Source organism: Dendropsophus ebraccatus, chromosome 12 (genome assembly GCF_027789765.1).
Source record: "Dendropsophus ebraccatus isolate aDenEbr1 chromosome 12, aDenEbr1.pat, whole genome shotgun sequence".
NCBI classification, from domain to species: Eukaryota; Metazoa; Chordata; class Amphibia; order Anura; family Hylidae; genus Dendropsophus; species Dendropsophus ebraccatus.
The window spans coordinates 19,222,775-19,248,600 of record NC_091465.1 but is presented as its reverse complement, the minus strand read 5'-3'; the positions used below and the strand labels follow the sequence as shown (position 1 = coordinate 19,248,600).

The following is a 25,826-nucleotide window of genomic DNA, read 5'->3' as shown; positions in this document are numbered from 1 at the left end:
ATCTGAGTCCCTGGTGGCGTAGTGTGTTACTGATGGTAGGCTTTGTTACATTGGTCCCAGCTCTCTGCAGTTCATTCACTAGGTCCCCCCGTGTGGTTCTGGGATTTTTGCTCACCATTCTTGTGATCATTTGACCCCACTGGGTGAGATTTTGCGTGGAGCCCCAGATCGAGGGAGATTATTAGTGGTCTTGTATGTCTTCCATTTTCTAATTATTGCTCCCACAGTTGATTTCTTCACTCCAAGCTGGTTGCCTATTGCAGATTCAGTCTTCCCAGCCTGGTGCAGGGCTACAATTTTCTTTCTGGTGTCCTTTGACAGCTCTTTGGTCTTCACCATAGTGAAGTTTGGAGTCTGACTGTTTGAGGGTGTGCACAGGTGTCTTTTTATACTGATAACAAGTTTAAACAGGTGTTATTACTACAGGTAATGAGTGGAGGAAAGAGGAGACTCTTAAAGAAGAAGTTACAGGTCTGTGAGAGCCAGAAATCTTGATTGTTTGTTATTTTCCACCATAATTTGCAAATAAATTCTTACAAAATCAGACAATGTGATTTTCGGGATTTGTTTTCCCTTTTTGTCTCTCATAGTTGAGGTCTACCTATGATGTAAATTACAGACGCCTCTCATCTTTTTAAGTGGGAGAACTTGCACTATTGGTGACTGACTAAATACTTTTTTTCCCACTGTATGTCTTGTTGACCGACCTTTTCAGCAGGACATAAATCTGCAATTGTCCTTTATAGCACAACATGTATTTATACCCCAGTACTGCTCTGTGTTTTCTGATACTTTTATATGTTGTTCCTATGTGCTGTCAGATGGTAACGCTCCTATGATTTTAGGAGAAATGTGTACCAGTGATTTACAAGTTAAGAATAATGAAGCGTCTGACCTTGCAGATGATGGCCGGGTGTTGGAGGTGATCACTAATGATGCTTTGCTTCTTTTCTTGCAGATGTCCTGAGTTTTCCGTGATAAGGTCATGTTGTCCTCCAATCAGAGCTGAGCACAGTGAGTAATGGTTCTATTATCATTTTATCTAGATGACCAGTGGTAGAAATGTCAATTTATGATGTATTTTGGAAGTTTATTAAAACGAAAAGTTAGCGGCAAGCCTATTGATCTTGTGGCTTTGCAGAACTTAAGGCATCAGTATATCTTGTTTCATGTCAGACATTATGCCATAAACTCGCTTCAACATCTAAAAAAAAAGAAAAGGAAAAAAAAAAAATTTAAAAAAAAAAATAATAAAATTGACCTTAGATGTGTTTCAAACCTGCCTGGTTACTGGTTTGAATAGGATAGAAATGCATGTGATGAGTGCAGCCAAGGTTGTACCATGCTTTTAAGCTTTTAATCCAATTTTGATAAAGATGATGATTTTATTGAATGGTGGATGTTTTACAATTTTTTTTTTTTTTTTTTACCCTTTCTGGGTCCTATCTGTAGCTCTCCTACTCAGACACCCCTAGGACCTACAGTACAGATGAATGTTATAACTTCCGAGCTTTCTATTCCTAAACTTTCCCTTGATCTGTCAGAAACCATTCAACCTAACACCATACATCACTAAGCTTTACTGTCCCTACAAATATCCCTATGATAATCTGCAAGGACCAAGAAATAAGTAAAGTCCACGGGCCGACTGTGAGGAGCAAACGAGCGTTGTTAGCTCTCGTTTCCTCCTCGTTCTCAGCTCGTTGCTGCCGCTATTACACGTGGTGACAACGAGCAGGTGAGTGCAGGAGGGGCCGCAGGGAGCTGAGGGGGGGGGGGGCGGGTGACGGGGGGCAGCCCATAGAGGATAGTACCATCTGCTGCCGCCGCTCCTATTTCATTGAGCGACGGCAGCAGATTGCTGCTATCACAGTCGTTTGTTTTTCAACATGGTTGAAAGACAAATGACTGCAACGATAAGCCAACATGAACGATGTCGGCTGATCATTGCCCCCTATTCCACTGGACAATTATCGGCCGAATACGGCCGATAATCATTCTGTGGAATAGGACCTTAAGGGCCCTATTCCACCGGACGGTGATCGTTTGCATAATCGTTAATGATTAACGATCTCAAACGACCGCTATTGCGAAAGACCTGAAAACGTTCACTCATTTCCATGGTACGATAATCGTTACTTATGATCGTAATTGCAATCGTTTTTCTTCGCTATTTATTCGCTATTGCGTTCGTATCTACTGTGAACGACCGAACGACGTCTTATTCAATGCGAACGATCAACGATAAAAATAGGTCCAGGTCTTATAAAGCGATCAACGATTTCTCGTTCGGTCATTAATCGTTAACTGCATTTCAACCGAAAGATTATCGTTTAGATCCGAACGATTTAATGATAATCTGAACGATAATCGTCCGGTGGAATAGGGCCCTAAGATTGAAGAGACTGAATCAAAGAAGTAATCTAATACAAAACAGAATAAAAAGCAGCAACTTCCAAATACAGACACAAAGAATAACAAAAAAGTAACTGAATAACCAAGGCAATAGAAAAACACACATAAAAACAAATGCAGAAATCATATGCTATTATCCGTACCATACTGTCTAAGCCAGAGATCTTAAAAGAGTCCAACCAATTAGGAAATCCAGTCTATACTAACTCTGATGATGAGCTGATCCAGAGTAATCAGTCGTCTGAGACAATTGCATAGCAACCATCCCAAACAAATTAATGGACAGGAGGAAACAGAATAGCAGTTCGTACTGTTCATAAATATACAAAAATACTGTGTTACTTAGAAAATGTTGCAGGGCTGGGACCAGCAGCTGTCTCCTGTACTTACAGGCAGCCCTTCACTGGCGGCACATTCACGGATCTGCAGAAGCATACAGATTCTTGGCAACAGGGTCTTCAGCGCAGACAAGAACTATATATATATATCTATTTAATCTCAATTTAATACTTCCTGTTATCAAACTTGATGACATTTACTGTGTAATTAAATACACATGAGTGTGGATGCTGCAGTCCCTACACTTGCCCAGTCCATAGACTTTAGGGCCCTATTACACCCACAGATTATCTGACAGATTTTTGAAGCCAAAGCCAGGAACAGACTATAAACAGGGAACAGGTCATAAAGGAAAGACTGGATTTCCCCTCTTTTCAAATCCATTACTGGCTTTGGTTGCAAAAATCTGTCCGATATCTGTTGGTGTAATAGGGTCCTTAGTCCTCTTCACAAGTACACGGTCTGTGATTGCAACCTGTGTGCCACCCACAATGCTGTGCTTTACGAAGATTGACACAGATTTGTCTAGGAGGCCTAAAATATGGCAGCACCACAACAGGTGATAAGTATTGTTTAGAGGTGCTGGTGAATATGTATAATACTGTGGTAAAGGGCGTTTCCTTTTGATTTGTCTGTAAAGTACAGATAGCACAGCATTTCCCCTGCCGACCTGTCCTGGACTCTGGGGGGTTATTAGTATTGTGTACTCTGAATATAATGATGTGTCAGGAGAGACGCTTTGAAGAATTATGTTCATTTTTATGTAGCACATTGTAGCTTTTGCCCTTGTACAGGGAAGAAAAAAATAAAAATATATGTGTGTGTGTGTGTATATATAAAATTATATATATATATATATATATATATATATATATATATATATATATACAGTGGTAACTTGGTTTAAGAGCGTTTTGGTTTAAGAGCTCACAGTTTTTCAAAATTGTGACTTTGTTTAAGAGCATTGCTTTGGTTTAAGAGCTCCCTGTACTGGGTGGGAGGGCGAGTGGGGGAGGGGCATGGTCTGCATAGCGGGGTCTACAGCCCTGTACTCTGACCCAGGAAGTCTCCCTCACCTTCCAAATCATAGCAGATCCACTTCAGGTTGGGGCTTGCATCAGGGGACAGGACTGTGGAGGTAATCTCTTCATAGCTGTAACCCCTCTCTCCCCGGACAGAGAGCGCTGCATGTATGTGTCCACATCTGCCCTGCTCATTCCTTCATGCCCCCTGCAGTCTCTGTCAGCTCTGATTGGTCCATGCTGAAAATTCCCCCTTTCCCATTGCTGTCATGTGACCACACAGACCTCTGACAGCAGCCCTGCTTCTCTATTCTAGCCTGTTGTACTACGCTCCTGCATTATGGGCATCTGCAGTTCCATTCTGTATCTACAAACTGCTGCTGTGTTTCAGGTTTCTGCTCTTACTCTATAATATATTATACACCACATGCTGATTTTCATACTGTACAGTAACTTATAATGGGACATATTCAGCTGTTTTTAAATGTTTGTTTCATTTGTTTTACATGTTATTCAGAATATAAATTCACTATTTTTGGGGTGTGGAACCAATTGTCTGCATTTCAGTGATTTCTTATGGGAAAACTTGCTTTGGTTTAAGAGTGGATTTGGATTACAAGCACAGTCCCGGAACGAATTATGCTCGTAATCCAAGGCACCACTGTGTATATATATATATATATATATATATATATATATATATGAAAAGCAAAGTTCCAGCACAGTTTCTCCCAAAAAAACAGTAATCTTTAATCCAAGTTCTTCTTAAAATACATACTGCAGAACGCTACCCTGTATGTATTTTAAAGCAACTCTGTACCCACAATCTGCCTCTTCCCAAACAGTTTATACTGTTGGATAGCTGCTTTTAATCCAAGATCTGTCCTGGAGTCTGTTCGGCAGGTGATGCAGTTATTGTCCTAACAAACAACTTTTAAACTTGCAGCCCTGTGTCAGATTGGCATGGCCTAGAGTGTCTGCGACACTCCTCCGTCCCTCCTTCCCGCCCTCTTCATCATTAGGAATACCCTAGGCAGGATTTCTCCTAATAATCACTTGTCTAAACACAGCACATGTACTGGATCCTTAAGGCACATGTGCTGGGTTCAGACAGGTGATGAATAGGAGAAATCCTCTCCAGGGGCATTCCTAATGATAGAGGGCGGAGAGGAGGGACGGAGAGGTGTTTCAGACCTGGGGCACAGACACTCAAGGCCACGCCAATTTGACACAGGGCTGCGAGTTTAAAAGTTTTTTTTTTTTAGGACAATAATTGCATCACCTGCGGAACGGACCCCAGGACAGATCTTGGATTAGAAGCAGCTATCTGAAGGTATAAGTGGTTTGTGGGTACCGTCAGATAGCAGATTGTGAGTACAGTGAATTTGAAGGCTTAGAGACCTTATGTGATATATCTGCATAATTATAGTAGAGTGATATGAAACTTTTTTTATTGCACCCACATACATACTCAGTCTTGATTCCTTTTGGTCTATCCCTCATATCAGTTCGTAATCAAGTGATCTGTCCCACTGTCAGATTCAGATAGTTCAGAACCTATTATGGCAAAGTCCCGCTGTCCTTATAGAACCTGGCTCCTGTAGGATCCTTTGCCCTTCTGACCACTTTCATGACCATCTTACAGCAGGAGGAGGAGCTTAAAGCTTTTCTTTTTCCGTCTAACTTTGTTTATTGAGAAGTTTTCTTTTGTAAGTTAACTTTTTTTATTTATTTAGTTTTAGTGACATTACATTTGTCTGAAATCCTGACTGTCTACTGGAAAGATGTGAATCTCTGAGTAATATTTACACCCACACTAAATGTAGTGCTACTTCTATCCAGATTTCTGTCACTTTAGGATCCTGACTGTGTGGGTGGTCGGTACATCTGGAACTCTGATGAGATCTTCTTTACTAACAGACGGAGGTTTTCATAATTCTTTAATTATTTGTTTTGTGGAAAGTGACATCATGGGAGTCTCATGAGACTCTATCGTGGAGTTTGTCTGGTGCGAGACCATCCTGTAGCTGTTATTAGTACAGACTAAACTTTGGTATTAATCCGTCACGCAGAATGGATGTCTATAGAGCTATTGGTGTAATACATGGGAAGTCGTTCTGTGTCTCTGCGACTATTTTTCTTGACTCCAATTTTTATACTGAAATAAGTTTTTATGAATACACTCGGTATTGACTTTACATCACATTGGGGCAGTGTGAATTTCTATATAACTGTACAATATACTTTACGCAGCAGGAAAAAGGATGGAGAAGGTCCACTCGGATAATAAGTACAAGTACAACCTCCCTGTATTTCCCATACTAGCACAGACCGTACTACCTGTCTCTCCCAGTAAATGTACTAGCTTAGATACTGTCATTCAAGTAGAAGTAGAAATGAGTCAGCACTCAGATGTGAGTTTTTAAAAATGCGCTGGCCATTTTCATTGTTATTGATCCATAGACCATAAGTATCCAAGTAACATATGACGCTAGCCTTTTAGAGGGGGAATGCCCTTCCTCAGGCTTCAATAATGGTAGTACCGTTACTTTGGTGAGCTACACGGTAGCCTTTCTCATTCATTTACACAGCACTACACTATAAGAGAAAAAAAGAAAACATGACTTGGCTCTAAAATGAAAAGTTGTTGGTTGGAGATACATGACCAGAAATCATTGCCCCTCGCAAAACTCCTTGACTCATACAAGGTAACCGAGAAGCTTCCGTGACCACAAGCCCGAAGTGGCAAAAAAAAATCACAGATGCCTCTGGGTCGCAACACAACCTTGTTCACTTATATGAGTGGAGGTTCATATGACCCAACAGCATGACACAGTGATTTCTGTTCACACAACTGAGAATCGCTGTCTTCTCATCCTACAGAGTGAGGCATCATGCTAGTACAGTGGTACCTTGGTTTAAGAGTAACTTGGATTAAGAGCATTTTGCAAAAATGCCCACATCTGCCCTGCTCATTTCTAGTGATGAGCGAATACTGTTCGATCTAATATATATTCGATCGAATAGTGAGATATTCGATATTCGTACGAATATCCCGCAAATATTCGATAAATTTACAATAAGCGTTCAAATCCCCCAGCTTCCGGTTTTACCCTCCAAATGGTCAAATAGATGTTTTTCCCTAATCGAATACTTGTTCCCATAGACTTTAATGGGATCGAATTTCCGATCAAATATTCGAATATTCACGGGATATTCGTACGAATATCGAATATTCGAATATCTCACTATTCGCTCATCACTACTCATTTCTTCATGCTTCCTGCAGTCTCTGTCAACCCTTGTGTTTCCCATCCTCTCTATTCCTGCTATAATGTGCCTGCACTTACACTCTGCTATAGACACTCTGCTATAATGTACCTGCACTCACACTCGGCTATACACACTTCTCCATAAAAAAGTTTCTGTCACTGTCCTCCTGCACAGCTCTGTGAATCTCACTTTCTGATTGTTCCTTGATGAACACACACCCCTTCCCCATTGCTGTCATGTGACCACACAGGCCTCTGATAGCAGCACTGCTTCTCAATTTTAGGCTGTTGTACTACGCTACTACATCATGGGGATCTGCACTTTTATCCTGTATCTACAAACTGCGGCTGTTCTTTCAGGTTTATGCACTTACTGTACATTGTACTCCACATGCTGATTGCTGTACTGTACAGTAACTTATAATATCACATATCCTGCTGTTTCTGAATGTTTGTTTCATCTGTTCTACATGTTATTTAGAATTAAAAAATCATTATTTTTAGGGTGTGGAACCAATTGTCTGCATTTCAATGATTTGATATGGGAAAATTTGCTTAGGTTCAAGAGTGATTGATTTGTATTACAAGCACAGTCCTGGAACAAATTATGCTCGTAATCCAAGGCACCACTGTATATGGCATTGCTTTATAGTGGGGTGGAGTCTAATATTTGATATTGAATGAAAAGACGGGGATAACAGGTCCTCAAGAAAGACTAGTGGTAGAAGTAGTGTATAGATGAAAGGTATATAGAGTATTGGTACGATTTAAAATATAAACATTTATTGAACAAGTAAACCGTAGTTGGAGTCGAGTAATAATAATATAAGTAAATTACGAATGCATAAATACGGTGAATAAGATTATCAAAAAACATACAAATATATGAAAATGCTGAAATTGAGAACAGTAAATGCACAGGTTAAAAAGAAGATACGATAAGCACACAATGTGCCTGTGTAAGGAATGTCTCTGGTGGTTGCTGGATGAAAATCTCTGAAATGGTATAAAATCTCTGAATCTACCGATACGGGGTGATCAGTCCCGGGGGAAGTTCAAAAGAAAGAATAATTAGGGATAAAAATACAAAACATAAAAAAGTAAAATCTGAAAAAATATAAAAATATAAAAGGTTACTATGACCTTATATATGAGTAAAGCCGTGGGTCGGGACTGACGTGCGCTGTTGATTTTTGTATCCAAATATGTGGATGGCCCGTTGTGGCAGCAAGACAAGAGTGTCTTTGTTATACAGATAAGTCACAAATTGGCGTGGTTGTGTGAGTAGCCCTTAAAGGACACCTGTCACCCCCCGTGCCGGGGTGACAGGCTCCCGACCCCCGTTAGATCCCCCTATACTTACGTGATCCCGCCGGGTCCCGCTTCCTGAGCCGGCCGGGTCCCGGAGATATCAGCTCCCGAAGCCCGGCGCGCTCTCTGTCATTCTCTATGGGCATCGGATTCATCTCTCAGTGCACGCGCCGGGCTTCGGGAGCTGATATCTCCGGGACCCGGCCGGCTCAGGAAGCGGGACCCGGCGGGATCACGTAAGTATAGGGGGGTCTAACAGGGGGTCGGGAGCCTGTCACCACGGCACGGGGGGTGACAGCTCCTCTTTAAGTTATGGCCTGTTAGGACTCTGTCCAATCGTAAATGCATAAAAGGTGCTGAGCACCGCTCACCGTCCAGACGAATTGGATACTCCGTATGGTGTCAGGCCGTTTGGCGGAGTCTTCCGGCAGGTGAAGACGCCGCCAAACGGCCTGACACCATACGGAGTATCCAATTCGTCTGGACGGGTGAGCAGTGCTCAGCACCTTTTATGCATTTACGATTGGACAGAGTCCTATCAGGCCATAACTTAAGCGCTACTCACACAGCCACGCCAATTTGTGACTTATCTGTATAACAAAGCCACTCTTGCCTTGCTGCCACAACGGGCCATCCACATATTTGGATACAAAAAAATCAACAGCGCACGTCAGTCCCGACCCACGGCTTTACTCATATATAAGGTCATAGTAACCTTTTATATTTTTATATTTTTTCAGATTTTACTTTTTTATGTTTTGTATTTTTATCCCTAATTATTCTTTCTTTTGAACTTCCCCCGGGACTGATCACCCCGTACCGGTAGATTCAGAGATTTTATACCATTTCAGAAATTTTCATCCAGCAACCATCAGAGACATTCCTTACACAGGCACATTGTGTGCTTATCGTATCTTCTTTTTAACCTGTGCATTTAATGTTCTCAATTTCGGCATTTTCATATTTTTGTGTGTTTTTTGATAATCTTATTTATTCACCGTATTTATGCATTCGTAATTTACTTATATTATTATTACTCGACTCCAACTACGGTTTACTTGTTCAATAAATGTTTATATTTTAAATCGTACCAATACTCTATATACCTTTCATCTATACATTACTTCTACCACTAGTCTTTCTTGAGGACCTGTTATCCCCGTCTTTTCATTCATTATATATTTCCTAGGGTGTAGGAGCCTCACAGGTTCACCTCGTCAGACTCCAGCTCAGTAGATCTCACACCTACCTTCGTTTTCATTTTTGTAATATCTGATATAACCTCCAAAAAGGGTCCTCACTCTCTTCACTGTTCACCCCCAGCACGGTGGCCCCTGGATACCTAACTATGCAAGGAACTATAAAGCTTCAGTTGCCTTCAGAGCCAGGTGGCTGGAATAACTTATGTGTTCAAAATTGGATGCAGTGCTGCACTGTGAGGGTATGTTCACACTGAGGAATAGACGAGGAATCTCAAGATGAATCCTCGCTTAGATTTACGCGTATTTCGCTTGAAAAATATGTACGGAGCAATGTCCCATTGTGTTCAATGGGATTTCCGCTCTTGTTCACACGGCAAAATTAACATGCAGAATTTTCCGCCGCGGATCCACTTTCCGGCCAAAGAATTTACTTGTCAATTCTTTGGGCGGATACCGCTAGAGAAATCCCCTGGAAGTCATTTGGACTTTGAATTTTCATACAAATTGTGCACCAAATCAAGATAAGAAAATGTTCCCCAGGATAATTTCCCATTTCAGTTCCTCGCCTATTCCTTAAGGGGGCACTTCATTCTCATGATCTGTGAGGGTTCCAGACATCGGACCCCCCCATTGATCATGATGTGATCATATGTAATAGCTATACGTGTTATCTCTATATAAAATTACAGAATCCCTTTCAAAATCTTCCTATAAATTGGATCAGGGATTACATCTAGCTTACATAGCCATTAGCTAGTGGAATGTCTATAGCTCTTACGTTATATAATATGTATGGAATAAAAAAGGGATAAAGCACTGCTCTGCATTATTCTTTCTCTTAAATCTCATCCTATGGCCCCCTTCTTAAATAACATCCCATACATCTGAGCCGGCCTGTAGTTTCCAGCTCGACCTGTTTATGCAATCTAATTGCTTCTGACCCCAGAACATTTTAATGTGCTCTGGTGTTTACACAGCTGTAGATAAGCCCAACAACAATAATGAAATATCGATATGCCAGGAGAGACACGGTACCTTAGGGGATCCATTTATTGGTGGTATAGAAAGCTCGCACATTATTGGAAGGTAGGATGGAAGGCACGCCAACAGAAAATCAAATAACCCCACTAGCCACGGTTTGGGTCCTTTTGCATTCTTTTTTTTTTTAGTTTTTTTTTCCCATTATATTTAATGTGAACGGGTTTTAAGAGTTTTATTGTTAAGGGATTGTATCAGCGATGAGTGCACTTGGCTCAGTTCTTAAAGGTTTAACTTTACTTTATATTGTGTTTTGTGATATCATTGCTGTAAGTGTGGCTTCTGGTGGTGAATATTGATGATGACAACCCCATCGTCTTATGTCATGTCCTACATGCAACAAAAATGCTGGAAAAACACACTGGACTAAGTACCCAAAGGGATTACACTATATAATTAGATAATGTTATTAAATGTAATATAAAAATACAAAAAGGAAGATGGCATAAGGATAACTAGTATCTTACTGCCGCTCTTTTGTCATTTGTGTATGTAACCATACAGTGTCTTGCCACTAGAGATGAGCAAACCGGGCCGAGGTTCGGCTTCGTACGAACCTGAACCATCGGCATTTGAATCCCAATGTCTTCCCATTCCGTCTGGGTCATAGGCTGTATCCCTGTTTTCCAGGCCGGTCTCGGGCTGTCTCTACCTTCCCCGCTCATCACTACCTACCACTTGGAGAGTTTAGGGTTTAATGCTTTTTATCAAGGACTAGTCCAGCCTCAGGATTTTATATTTTAAATGGTGGGGAAGGGGGGGGGGGGTCATAACAAACAATACTAACTCACCTTTCCCCATGGCTCTCCAGGGCTGGATTACCGCCCCGGAATTTCCAGCAGAGCCAACATCACGACCCGGTTGATGGACAGCCTGCTCTGCCAGTCAGTGACTGGGGGTGGGACGCTGCTCCAGTCACTGATTGGCTGAGCGGCCAGTGCATCAGATAGGACAGGCATCATCACAACTCGCCTGATGATGCCTTCCAGGGCGGGTCCCGGGGGGCGGTAACGCTGCTCGTCGCGGGTATGGGCAGAAGTAACTAAAGGTTAGTTGTTATTTTCTCCCCTGCCGCCTGTCACATCCTTGCCAGGGCTGGACTTCTCCTTTAATATATTTAGTATATGTGGCAGATAGGTATAGTTGTTGTTTTTTTCTTTACTTTTTTTTTGTGTATTCAATGTTTCATGTTTTATTTTTGTGAATTATTTATTCAGTATACTTCCTTAACTCCCACCTTATTTGTTTCTTAGAAACATGTCAGAAGTTGTGATATGTGGCCGTCTCTCTGCTGAGACTTTGACCCATAGACTTTCATTTGTGCTTCCTGAGAAAAGCCAGGCAGAGACAAAGGGACACAGCGCTCAGGCAACCTATTGTATAGTGAGCGCTGTAGGAGATGAATTCTATAGTAAGTCTATAGAGCCCTCCTCCTGCAGTGAGACCGGCTCTAATGGGGGGTCCCAACACCCAGACCAATCCGAACTTTTGACATGTCAAACTTTTTTTTTTTAATGTAATATAAAGTATAAATGGAAGGACTATACAGGGACACACAGGGGGTCTACCATACTTGCCGGTGAATGGGGAATAGTGACCAATCATCAATTTTTTTTTTCTAATACATCCACAAAGTTCACGCCGTCCTGAAGCCCCTATTACACGGGGCTTCAGTCACTGACTGAGAGAAGCAAACGAGTGCTGTCAGATCTCGCTTGCTTCTCTTTCCCCGCTCGCTGCCGACGCTATTACACGCTTCGACAGTGAGCGGGTGAATACAGGGGTGGCCACTGGAAGCGGCGGGGGGGGGGGGGGGCTGACCGGGTGATCGCTAGAAAGCGGCGGGCTGCTGTCTGCTGCTCCTATTTAATGGAGCGACAACATGTTGAAAGACAAATGACAGTAACGATCAGCCGACATCGTTCTTGTCGGCTGATCGTTGCCCTCCACTACACAGGACGATTATCGGCCGATATCGGCAGAATATGGCCGATAATCGTTCTGTGTAATAGCACCTTTAGACCAATGACAACAGTGCAACTACAACCATGTACAGCTCTCCAACCCTGATCCTCTGTTTGGTTATATGATACTGGAACCCTTCTTGCGTTTTGTGTCGAAAGCCCGGTGATATCGGCAGCCACAGACATGACATATTCTTATGGGAAAAAAAAGAAGAAGAAATCCTGTTATGAATAAAATTGTACGCTTTGCAGAGGTAGGCGATAAAAGTCACCGAACGGATTCCAGTGAAGTAGAGCGTCGCCTTGGTAAATGAGCGTCTGTGTGTAATCGCACCCCCTGTCCAGATGAGTATTGTCTTCTGGATCATTCTGTTTGCCTAGTGAGATTTCACTAATTAAATCTCCTTTTGGATGGTGTGACTGTTGCCGCAGGGAAGGAGAGGGTTTCCGAGCCCCGTGAGCGTACCTTTCTACTCCACTTCAGGATGGCAAAACATGGCGTTTTTTTTTGTGTGTTTTTAGCACAGGCTTTAAAATTAATTAGTTTTCTTTTCTTTTTGTTGCAGTCAAAAGGTACCTTGTTTTCTGCAACCACTTTTAATAACCTCTCTTGTTTTACAAGCCACTTTAATTCCAGGCTGCCTACTACTCTGAATCCCGCTGTGGCTCGTCCACCCCACTGTTCCCCTGCAGACTCGTTGTGCCGAATTACAGATGTAATGGACAGTTATGGTCCCGCTAGCTGCATTTTTTTTCTTCACTTTAATACCTTAATTGGTATTTCTAAAGAGCCATGAATCCAATGGGTTCTGATTTGTTTGCTTAAAGAGAATATCAACCTTACTCTAAAAGTCCTTACATAGCAAAAAAAAAAACCCACAAAAATAAACGTCCTGCCGGGTGTAAAGGGAAACGTCAGTGTTTTGGATGCAAGTTTGTATCCAGTCTGATACCTAATTTTTTCTTCTTTTTTAATGGTTTTGTACAGCAATTAAATCTATAGAAGTGGGAAAAACAAGCAAAAATAGGCTAGTAAGCAAAAAGAAGCGTAAAAGGTGACAAATTTACCTAAAAGAAACAACAACATGATGTTGATTAGAACAGAGATCTCCATCTGGTAGATGTCTACATTCCCAGCATACTGCGAATTGTGAGCTTTTTGAGAATGGGTTCACACGTAGCGAATCGCAGCGAAATTTACGCTGCGAGCTCTGCAATGAAATTTGCTGCGATTCTAGGCTCTGTCAGTTTGAATAGGACTACATACTCACAACAGAATTTTCACTCCGATGCGAGAATGTAAACCCCGCCCCCTTAACATGCTGCGGCCTGAAGTATACATTACTGGTCTGCGCTCCGCCCCCCCTCAGGTCCTGCTCAGCCAATCAGTACCTTGTTCCGCCACAGCCACTGATTGGCTGAGTGGGACGTCAGGATGCCGGGAACCCCTGACAGTGCCTAGAATCGCAATGGATCTCGCTGGGTAACTCCCAACGTGAAATCTCTGATTCCGTTATGTGTGAACCCACCCTAATACCTTTTTGTGTTTTTCAGTTGTTTTTTTTTTGTTTTTTGTTTTTAAATTTAGCGCATTTATGCAAATAACCTTTTTGCCCCCTTTTTAAGTCTTTTGAAGTAGTTAAAAGAATTAAAAAAATAATAATTTAGGACACTCAAACATATAGGGGGAGATTAATCAAACATGGTGTAAAATGAAGCTGGCTTAGTTGCCCCTAGCAACCAATCAGATTCTTCTTTTCATTTTCTAAAGAGTCTGTGAGGAATGAAAGGGGGAATCTGATTGGTTGCTAGGGGCAACTGAGCCAGTTTCACTTTACACTATGTTTGATAAATCTCCCCCATAATTTCTATCTTTTGGAATGGGACTGTACCATTTAACCACCTTTGAAGGGCCTCATGTCACCCTTGGGTCACCAGTAAGGTTGGGACATTTTTGTTGTGTTTTTAGAGTACATTCACATGTAACATACTATAGTGGATTTTACACTGTGAGTTTGAAAGTGAAATCTGCTGTAAATCTGTTTAGTGTGATACACTCCCTAGTTGACGCTCCCCCTCCTGAAGCTTGTCCGCCCCCCGATCCGGTTCTGGGCTCATGGGCTCTATTGAGTTGCGTATGAGCTTAGCTTGCACAGAGCCAGGCCAGGGGCAGACAAGCTTCAAGGGGCGGCGTGTCAACCAGGGGGCGTATGGCGGTATCACGCTAATCAGATTCGCAGTGGTTTTCACTGCAAAACTCACAGCATGAAATCCGCTGTGATATGGTACAGGTGAAGGTACCGCTAATGTGTGTTTTTTGTTTTGACTGGGGAACGGATTGTAGGGAGTTCACTAATCCAAACTGAGCCTCCCCTGATGTCTGTATGATGTATATTAGCATTAGAATAGACATTACACTTGGGGGAGCAGCCTGTGTTACTAGCACTGCAGGAGCGAGTAGTGCTAACTGCCAATCCCTGATCGCTGTGCTATAGGGTGCTGTGGCTACAGCACTAGGGACACTGGTTGCTTCACTGACTGTAATGTCTATTTTAATGCTAACATGCTAATGCTAACATCAGAATAGACATCAGGGAGGATCAGTATCGCCAGTGTTAAAATGCAACTGTGCCAGGACCAGAGCTTGTGCAGCCCTGCAGTTCCCGACACAGCCATTGGTGCCAGCAGAGGGGCTGTCGCCCTTTACAGCTGCCTTCCGATGTAATAATAATAATCATATATACATTCTCTTTAATAAAATAATAGAATTTTATTTTCTCACCAGAATACCCCTTCAAATGTGCATCTATAGCAGCTTCTTTCTCTCATTTTTTTTTCCTTTTAACTCCGTGTTAACATCTGTGTCTTTGCTAACTTTCAAGAGGATGATTGTCAATACACGATGCAGCCTTAATTAATTTCTTCAGTTTACGTTTAATAACGTATCCAGAATTTTTATTTTTTAAAAAAATTTTTATACTGCAAAGTAACGCTAGCTGGTTATCATAGAAAAATATTCCCCTGGGTTTTTCTTTGATTTTTGGACCTTTGACTTCATATCGTGTTTCTCAGCCCACCTTTTGAGCCCCTCAAACCTCCATCTAATGTCCCGTCTATAGTAAGAACAGGATTCTGGGCGCGTAGCCAGGCGTTTTAATCAGTCGTACTCGCTCAAAGTGTAGGATTTCAGGCCACCTGTTGAGATGGTTTCAGCCTTGATTTTCAGATGCATCTCACAGAGACGGCACACTGTTCTGCTTTCCCAAAGTGTTTTCTGTTAAAAATAAATGTCATTTTTGAAGTTTTTTTTTTCCCTTAATGAAGAGAACTCTCCAATCCGGCATTTAGATGATCCACTGAGGGAAAGGTCAAGACATTCTGACAAAGTCTTAAGACACTGCCCGGAGCCAGAGCTCCGTTACTTACCATGATTACTTGAATGTGTTAACCTTAGCAGCTATAGAGGTTGTGTCTAGCCATGTGATCACAGGGTGTTGTCCCAAGAGAAAACATTTTAAATTTTTAAATATATATTTTTCTTAAAAAAAAAAAAAAAGTGTATGTATATATATATATATATATAGCTTATTCTTTTGTATTAAGTCTCAATATTATCAGAATATTTCCAGTTCTAGCATGTTTACACTACAATAATGGTACATGTACAGTGTATATATATGTATATATATATATATATATATATATATATATATATATATATTAATAATCAGCCATCAGTCTTAACAATTAACCTGTTGAATTAACAGGCCCTTATGAGGCATTCCAGCAGTAGGAAAACATTTTAAAGTGCTAAGAAAATACAAACTGGAATACTGGAGATATCCGACATATTGAACTAGTTGATATTGAAAACTGAAGGGAGGTTGTGAAGACATATCAGGAAAAATGTAGGGGTCTAAATTTTTATAGTCTGGAGGAAAGAAGGAAAAGGGGGACTCGATTGAAACCTTTAAAGGGAAACTAGACCAATCTAACCTGCTGATTGCCCCCTATCGTGCACAGCGTGCTGAGGATGAAGGTATGTCTCCTACCTTCATCCTTGGCGTAGTTCTTGTGTGGTTAGCTGTGAGATCCTCTGCCCGGTAAGCCACTAGGAGCCCTAGGAGTGGGGCTACCACCCCCCAGCACCAATCCAGCCAGCCCCCTCCCCTTCATAATCGTTAGGGGGTGGGTCAGGGGTGGGGCTACACCCCCCGCCAGTCTGCCCCTTCTAATGGCTATCAATGGAGTTGCCAGCTAGGTTGGTGCTCGGTGAACGGTAGCCCCACTCCTAGGGCTCCTAGTGGCTTACAGGGCAAAGGTGGGCTCTGGGATCTGAACAAAGATTAAACCAGAAGTCCGTCCATTTTAATTTTTGGGCAGCCGGCAGGGGCAAGGCAGAACTTACTACAGAACACTAACTTACCTCTTCACATGCCCACGCTGCTATACGGGCTCCAGCACGCCCGCCGGAAGTCATTCTCCCCCAAGTCCTGATGATGTCATGGGGAAAATGTCTTCCTGGCTGATGGATTCCCCGCTCAGCCAGTCAGTGACTGCAATGTTGTGCAGCCCCAGATACTGCTTGGCTGGGAGGGCAGTCGGTGATCCGACACTGGAAAGGCACTAGAAGAGGCAAACTAATTATAATAAGGCAGGCCTACAGTAAAAGGCTATGCTCACACAACGTCAAAAATAGAGAAAAGGCGGCCGATTTCGCTATTTAGGAAAACATCAGTTTTTGCCACGATTTAACTGACTGCAATGGCAATACATTGCAGTCAATAGGAAGACGGATGTCCAATATATTGAATAACGGACGTTTTTACCGCGGATGTCAAAATAATGAACATGATTATTATTTTCGGACGTCTTTTGCAAACAGCGGACGTTTTTTATTAGTTGTTCACCCACAGTTTTACTTTTTCCACCGTTCTTTCTCCGTTTTTGTTATTAAATTCAATTGACTTTTCAATTAAGCCGCACCCAAAGTACAATTGTAATCCCAAACTAGAATAATTACCAACAGCCGTCATTGCAAGGGAAGGCTAGGCAAGTAAACGACGTCCGTTATTTTAGACTCAAAATGACGGACGTCATTTTACACGGAACTCAAAAGACGTTGTGTGCACATAGCCAAACTGTGACACATTTTGTTTCATGTCCAAGAAGAATTGCTTCTACATAGGAATCAGGTGCAACATGGAGGAAAGATACCAGCTTACCAGCAAGAGTACAAAGGTGGTAGAATAACTACTGCTGTAATTTGTAGTTCTCCTCCACCAGACTTTACAGCCTACACCGTCCAGACATTGGCACCTGCTACACTTAGTTTTCTATGATACCTCCAAGGGTAAAATGTGATCTATCATTAAGACCCCACATGATATTGCCCTGGTTTAGCGGCTACACAGCCAAAGTTCTAATGTGCCCTAAATGATTATAATGCATTTGTAAAGAAATATTGATGCAGGTCTTTAAGAGTTCTGCTACGGCTTCTTCTCTACGTGAATCAGAAGCTTTAACTATAACCTTGTCTCCTACTAAAGAGACAACTATAACCTTGTCTCCTACTGAAGAACTCCATAGAGCAGCAGTGTCAAACTCGTGGCTCACCAAGCATGATGGGTTTTGCAACAGCTGGTAGGCCTAAAGTTTGAAATGCTGTGAATTTTCTGTGTGGCCTTCTGCATGAAAAATCTCCGCTTGAGGTTCCACCTATCCTATTGATTCAATTGGTGATCTCATGCGCACAGTGGGCGTGAGACATCCTATTAAAGGGGTTATCCAGCGCTACAAAAACATGGCCCCTTTCCCCCTACTGTTGTCTCCAGATTGGGTGGGGTTTTGAAACTCAGTTCCATTGAAGTAAATGGAGCTTAATTGCAAACCGCACCTAAACTGGAGACAACAGTAGGGGGAAAAGTGGCCATGTTTTTGTAGCGCTGGATAACCCCTTTAAATCAATGGAACAGGCAGAACTTAAAGCAGAATGGGGGAGAGGCTGAGGGGGATGCTGGGGGTGAGGCTGGGGGGAGAGGCTGGGGGTGAGGCTGAGGGGGATGCTAGGGGAGAGGCTGGGGGGGATGCTGGGGGTGAGGCTGGGGGGGATGCTGGGGGTAAGGCTGAGGGGGATGCTAGGGGAGAGGCTGGGGGTGCTAGGGGAGAGGCTGGGGGGATGCTGGGGGTGAGGCTGAGGGGGATGCTGGGGGTGAGGCTGAGGGGGATGCTGGGGGAGAGGCTGAGGGGGATGCAGAACTTCAAGCGCGAACTCCACTTGAAATTTAGCACTGATTTCGTAGTGTGAACATATCTCATATCTGGTTACACACTGGCGTAAATTTCAGCAAAAACACCCACCGCCCAGATGTTAGCTGTAAGTCAATGGAACTTTATGAAATATCATACTTGGCGTTTTTCTGTGCCGTTTTTCCCTCCTGTTTTTTTTTTTTTTTTTTTGGGGGGGGGGGGGGGGTGTGGCGGACTCTTTAGCAGTTTTTCCAAAACGCAGCATGCTAAGGCTTTGCCATTTTTTCTGTAAACTTCTCTCCCATAGAGTTCAATTAGAATTCTTTTGTTTGTCTCAAAAACGGCAAAGCAAACAAAAAAAAAAAGCCGATCAAAAACACCAAGATAATCTTTGAAAAAATCTGCATATCTGCAATTGGCTGGAGAAATGCAATACTGCAGATTGACTACAGAGTTTAAAAAATTTTCAACACCAAAATTGACATGCTGCAGATTCAAAGCCCATATCGCAAGTCAATTTTGTGCAGATTTTGCCCTGCGTTGTGTGTTGTTTTTTTTTCTTTACTGTTGTCAATTTTAAATTATTTTTTTTTGCAGCTGGAAATCTGCATCGAATACACTTTGTGTGACCCTAACCTCAGAGGTTGGTTGCAGAGTTTCTTCTATCCTCCTTCACAGAGATGATTGTCCTTTAGTGATTTAACATGTGTAGGCTTTTTTTTTATTCCAAATTGGGAAATGAAAGTTCATTGATTTTTAATGGAAAGAGAAAAAGAAAAACTGCACAAGTAAGAATTTAATTGTAGGTTGCGCTACAGTTATCTAAATTTTTAATAAACATTTCACAATGCTCAGCTGCCAAACTGCGATCATAAAAATTAAAGTTTAACAAATTGCAGGATGTTACGCCGCGGATGAGACAATGACTTCCAGTCGCCAGGGTTTGCAATAATGAAGTTTAATTTGCTGTTTCAGAGTTCTACTCAGTGTGGAGGCTCGTGGTATTAAATTATGCTGTCTCCTACCACTTCTGCTTGAAGTATGCAAAATCTTAAAGCTGTGAGGATCCGCAAGAAGAAATATTTTAGTTTGCAATCAGATCTGTTGATGAAATTTAAAGGACCTCTCATCTACATAGAGAAATAATCGGCACGATTTCTGCATAGAAATTGATCTGCGTTGCTGGTTGTTGTGGTGTCAATTCATTCATCTTTTCCTCAATTGTTTTCAAATAAATCTGTGGTTTTACAGATTTTACTTTGGAGACTTGCAGTTTTATATATATATATATATATATATATATATATATATATATATATGCAAAAAAGGGGTCCGTGGAGCCTCAGTTACGAGTCTCAAAACACGGGAATAGCCAGATATCCCTCTCTCCAGAGAAGGAAGCCCATTGCCAAGGGGTGCCTCCTAGTGGGGAGAGCACCAAACCACCCTGATACGTAGTCCCTCAGGTCCTCACTCTATTGCGAGCTTTGGGACCTAAATAGGGAAACACCAGGGTGGCCCCTGTGAGTCAAAGTCTAACTCTGTGGCGAGTATAACGACATAAGACAAGGGTTACCAAGGCTAGGCATCCATCCACAGACTGCAGTTTCGGGGTATTTGCCCCTCGTCAGTGTGGAGCAGGATTCTGGCTACTGGGGCAATGATAAATAGACCAACAAAACACACCAATCACTGAACTCAGGGAGAACAGTGAAAAATTCCAATGGAGTACTCATTTACGAGTCTCCATTGATTGTCCCATACAAAATTTAAATATGCAAAAAAGGGGTCCGTGGAGCCTCAGTTACGAGTCTCAAAACACGGGAATAGCCAGATATCCCTCTCTCCAGAGAAGGAAGCCCATTGCCAAGGGGTGCCTCCTAGTGGGGAGAGCACCAAACCACCCTGATACGTAGTCCCTCAGGTCCTCACTCTGTTGCGAGCTTTAAGACCTAAATAGGGAAACACCAGGGTGGTATATGGGGGGATATTAACACTTCAAAGGCAATTCTCTGGTGTGAAAAAAAAAAAGGTTGCAGATTTTTCTTTTTGCTCAAAAATTATAAGTTTTTTATGCATTTCACTCAGTGGTTTAAAAATCCACAAGACAAAAAGATGCATTAAAAAAAAAACTGTTACATAATATTTTATACATTTTGCAAAATTGCGTAAGGGAGAAAGTGCAAGGCCACAAATTAAATAAAAGATATATTACTTACATTTTTTGGCTCTTAACTTTGCATATTGTTCACTAATATTTTAAGCAGAAAATCAACAAAAAATCTGCATTTAATTGGCTCTTTGTGTAGCTCCCATAGACTTAAGGTCCCTTTAGATGGAGAAATTTGTCGGCTGCGGGGGCTGCAAAGGAGTGCCAGTCTGTGAAATCGACCACTAGAAACTGACAGCACAGATATGTATATATTGGGTTCTGGGATATGTACAGTATATATCTGTGCTGTCAGTTTCCAGATCACAAGCAGTGTATACTTACCATCCACGCTGCTCCCCAACTGAAGGGCTGTAGAGACATGCCGGATCACAGGCAGTGTGGATGGTAAGTATACATTTCTGCAAAGATATATAGATATTTCAGAACCCAATATATACATATCTGTGCTGTCATTTTCCCTTTATTGTTATCAGCCGATAGCCACAAATTACCCTGTTTAATGCTGCGTTTACACGGAACGATTATCGATCGAATTTTCGCTATAACCATCATTTGAGCGATAATCGTTCTGTGTAAACACAGCAAACAATCAAGCAATGAGTGAAAAATCGTTCATTTTGATCTTTCAACATGTTCTCAAATCGGCGTTCGTCGTTCGCTAAAAATACGCAGATCGAAACGTGCAGTTTATAAAAGTAAGTGCATACACTCAATCCAGCTCCACCATAATTCACCCTGGTCAACCACTATCTTTGATCCTTGGTGAGGGCAAGACAAAAAAAAGGGTCAAATTCTCAATTCTACTAGTGTTTAAGCTATTCTTCCATCTTTATTGCTTCCACAAGAATAAAAGCACCTGACATATGAATTGTGACTACTCATGGTGATCTTATTCATGGTCATACTACCATTACACCTTATGCTCCATATAAAAGGATAGTGATCACTTGTAGTGTAGTCCTCTGTGTCCAGCTATTATTTGCAGGTCATGGAAGTCAGTAGTGTATAGCAGACAGTATAATTTATGGGCACTCCATAAAACATGTCGCCCCTACAAATCTGCCGCCTGAACAATAAACTCATTTGGCCTCTTGGCAGAAATGGCCCTGCCTAGCAATAGGTGGCGTTCTATAAGGTTGTACCACACCTATCAGCCATTTATAATATATATTCATGTGTATCATGAGTCCCAGTCCCCAACTCCTGGGATTCAGTGGGAGAATTCCAAATTTCCAACACTGTCCTGAATTTCCACCAATCTGTGATCAATGACTAATTGCTTCCGCCTGGCAGATTTCTCCAGCGTTGATCTCGGAGTGCAGAGATAATTGTAGTAATAATCATGATCCCAATAATAACATCATACCCTGGGAGTTGTCAGCGTCGCAGCCCAACCATGAGGATATCACTGGAGTCTGCCGTAGTCCTTGGAGTGTGATAGATCGCTATGCCGGGCCTCACTTTTGTTATGTGTTACACTCTATTACATCATGATGTCTGAGTTCCATGTTGTGCCGCGATCCTCTCCATTGTGTCTCTATTTTTACTGTACGTTTCCGTCTTTAGCGGTAATTATCATACAGTTTTGGATCATTTGACACGGGAAAAAAAATTGTTGCAATGAAATTGAAAACTGTCGGAGTAGAACAGAGCCGTCTGCTTGCCCTGCAATTCAACATCCTAAATCCAGTTGTCAGCAGCATTTACACACAGAGATCAAAACAGTCAGATTTTCAACATTTCTATTGTCCAAAGGCCGGAGTCAATGTTGAAGGATAATATATATATATATATATATATATATACACATACATATATATTTATTATATATTATTTTATATATCTGACCCTTCAATGCTGAAAATGAGTATACATTTTTAAGGACTTGGGCACCTCATTTACTATATTTTACTATATGTTTGTGTGATCTAAACTGATCAGCCATTACATTAAAACTAGAGATGAGCGAACCTCGAGCATGCAAACCCGAACTCGATCCGAACCCGAACTTTCGGCATTTGATTAGCGGTGGCTGCTGAACTTGGATAAAGCCCTAAGGCTATGTGGAAATCATGGATATAGTCATTGGCTGTATCCATGTTTTCCAGACAACCTTAGAGCTTTATCCAAGTTCAGCAGCCCCAGCTAATTAAATACCGAACGTTTGGGTTCGGATCGACTCGAACCCGAACCCGGTTCGCTCATCTCTAATTAAAACCACTTGCCTAATATTGTGTAGTTGCCCCTGGTGGCCTGACCCATCGAGGCCTCGACTCCATAGACCTGTGTAAGTTGCAGTTTCCATGAGTTAGACCTCTTTTCTCTAGCACAACCCACAGATGATCGATTGGATTGATCCAGGGCAGCCTGGAATCCTAGATCTTGGTCATGTTCTTGAACAATGTCTGCAGTGTTGCAGCATTATCATGCTGAAAGATGCCACTGCAAAGAAAGGGTCCTACTGCCATGGAAGGGGAGTGACGTGCACCCACCCAACTGTCCACAAGATGAAAAATGTGACCCATTAGACCAGGTGCGGTCTTCCATTTCTCCAGTTCTGATATTGATGTGCCCATTGCAGATACTTTCAGTGGTGGAAAGGAATCAGTATAGGCGTTCTGACCAGTTAGTAGTTACACAGCCCCAGCCACAGCAAGCTGCAATTTCCCTTGAGAGCTGTCTCCTTTCTACTAATGGGGTAGTTCACCCCCCCAAAATTTTCTTTCAGATCAATTGGTGCAAGAAAGTGCACGAGATTTGTAATTTACTTCTATTAAAAAAATCTCCAGTCTTCCAGTACTTATCAGCTGCTGTATGTCCTGCAGGAAGTGGTCTTTTCTTTCCAGTCGGACACAGTGCTCTCTGCTGCCACCTCTGTGAATGTCAAGAACTGTCCACAGCAGTAGCAAATTCTCACAGAAAACCTCTCCTGCTCTCCAAATATGTGGCACTTTCTGGCACCAGTTGATTTAAAAGAATTTTGGGGGGTGAACAACCCCTTTAAAACCAGCTAAAGCCTTTTCAGCAGTTTGCTTTACAGCAGGGATGTCAAATTCAGGCCCTCCAGCTGTTGCAAAACTAAAAGTCCTATCATGCCTGGACAGCCAAAGCCGAAGCTTTGGCTGTCCAGGCATGATGGGAATTGTAGTTTTAAAACAGCTAGAGGGCCTGAGTTTGACACGTCTGCTCTACAGCATCTTTTCTGTGGGATGGGACCAGACTATGTAGCCTTATCTCCCGACACACATTACTGAGTCTTGGGCCCTATAGCCCGATTCCTGGTCATCCTTCCTTGGAGCACTTTTGGTAGGTAACGGTCACTACTAGAGATGAGTGAACCTGGAGCATGCTCGAGTCGATCCGAACCCGAACTTTCGGCATTTGATTAGCGGTGGCTGCTGAAGTTGGATAAAGCCCTAAGGCTATGTGGAAAACATGGATATAGTCATTGGCTGTATCCATGTTTTCCAGACAACCTTAGAGCTTTATCCAAGTTCTGCAGCCCCCGCTAATCAAATACCGAACGTTCGGGTTCGGATCGACCCGAACCCGGTTTGCTCATCTCTAGTCACTACGTATTGGCAACACCCCACAAGACGGCCCATTGTGAAGATGCTCTCACCCAGCTGCCTACACATCACCATGGCCCATTTTTCAGTCTCCAGCTACCTGATAAACCATGTTATTTACTGTTTTTAATGTTTTGGCCGTTCAGTGTGTATACACGTGTATGTGAGCGTCTGTTTGTGCTACGTCTTTCCTGTCTGTCCCTGACATTGTTCAGTACATTTTCATACACCAAGATCTCATGAAGTTCATTTTCCATTGTAAATATTCATAATTTGCATTTATATAGCATGTAAAGTACAGCATGGAGAAGACAATTTGCAATTGTATAGATTATGAGAGATTGAAATCATTGTTTGGGAACATTATAGTTTCAGATATGGCAAAGTGCTAAAGAAAACTTTTGATGGCGCCATAAAAACGGAAGGAAAATAAAGTTATTTGAATAATTGAGGCGGCTAATGATCTGGGCTGGTGTGACGAGGGGCTGCGGGTGTGCGCTTATTGTTTCTGGAGGAAAAACAAGATGTTTCCAGCAGAATACAGAAGCGGATAGGGGAAAAGGCGAGGGCTACAGTATGACATAACAACAGTGACCTCAATGCACATAGGGGGAGATTTTTTAAACATGGTGTATAGTGAAACTGGCTCAGTTGCCCCTAGCAACCAATCAGATTCCACCTTTCATTTTCCAAAGAGTCTGTGAGGAATGAAAGGTGGAATCTGATTGGTTGCTAGGGGCAACTGAGCCAGTTTCACTTTACACCATGTTTGATAAATCTCCCCCATAGTGTATGACTGCGTCATGATTATAACTTGGCTTTTTTGTTGACACCTACGTCACAAATAAAGTTGCAAAAAATATTTTTGTGACTTGGATGAGACTCAGTCGATGTGTAGCGGTGTAGCCCCAGACTATATGTTAGATTGCTGAAAACCTACAATTATTAGTTCCTAGACTTGAATCCAATATTCCTCTTTGAAGGGAACCTGTCACCATGGCCAGACCCCCCCCAAACAGGCCTTTGCATACATACTCACTCCTGCATGTCCCACTCCCATGGCAGTCCCACTGCAGAGATCTATCCGTCATCTCATCTGGGCGCTCAATATGAAAATGAGCGAAGACGAGTCTGTTGGCCCTGTTTGGGGGGGGGGGGGGGGGGGCTGCTCAGGGTCACAGGTACCCTTTAAGAGCACTTTAGAGTGGGGAGTGTAGTTAAAGGGTATGTCCAGCGAAAAATTTCTTTCAAATCAACTGGTGTCAGAAATTT

General features: G+C 42.2%; 1 protein-coding gene across 7 annotated transcripts in view; it reads left to right on the top strand.

Moving 5' to 3' along the window:
* The window catches only part of PKNOX2 (PBX/knotted 1 homeobox 2), a 316,712-nt gene that overhangs the window by 78,668 nt on the left and 212,218 nt on the right, over positions 1-25,826 (top strand). For 6 of the 7 annotated variants that reach the window (XM_069947893.1, XM_069947896.1, XM_069947897.1 and 3 more), the window contains exon 2: positions 959-1,014. The gene's annotated coding sequence lies outside the window, so the exon portion shown is untranslated. Of the gene's footprint in view, positions 1-958; positions 1,015-5,090; positions 5,110-25,826 lie in introns of those variants that run through there. The other variant, XM_069947887.1, reaches the window with a different exon arrangement.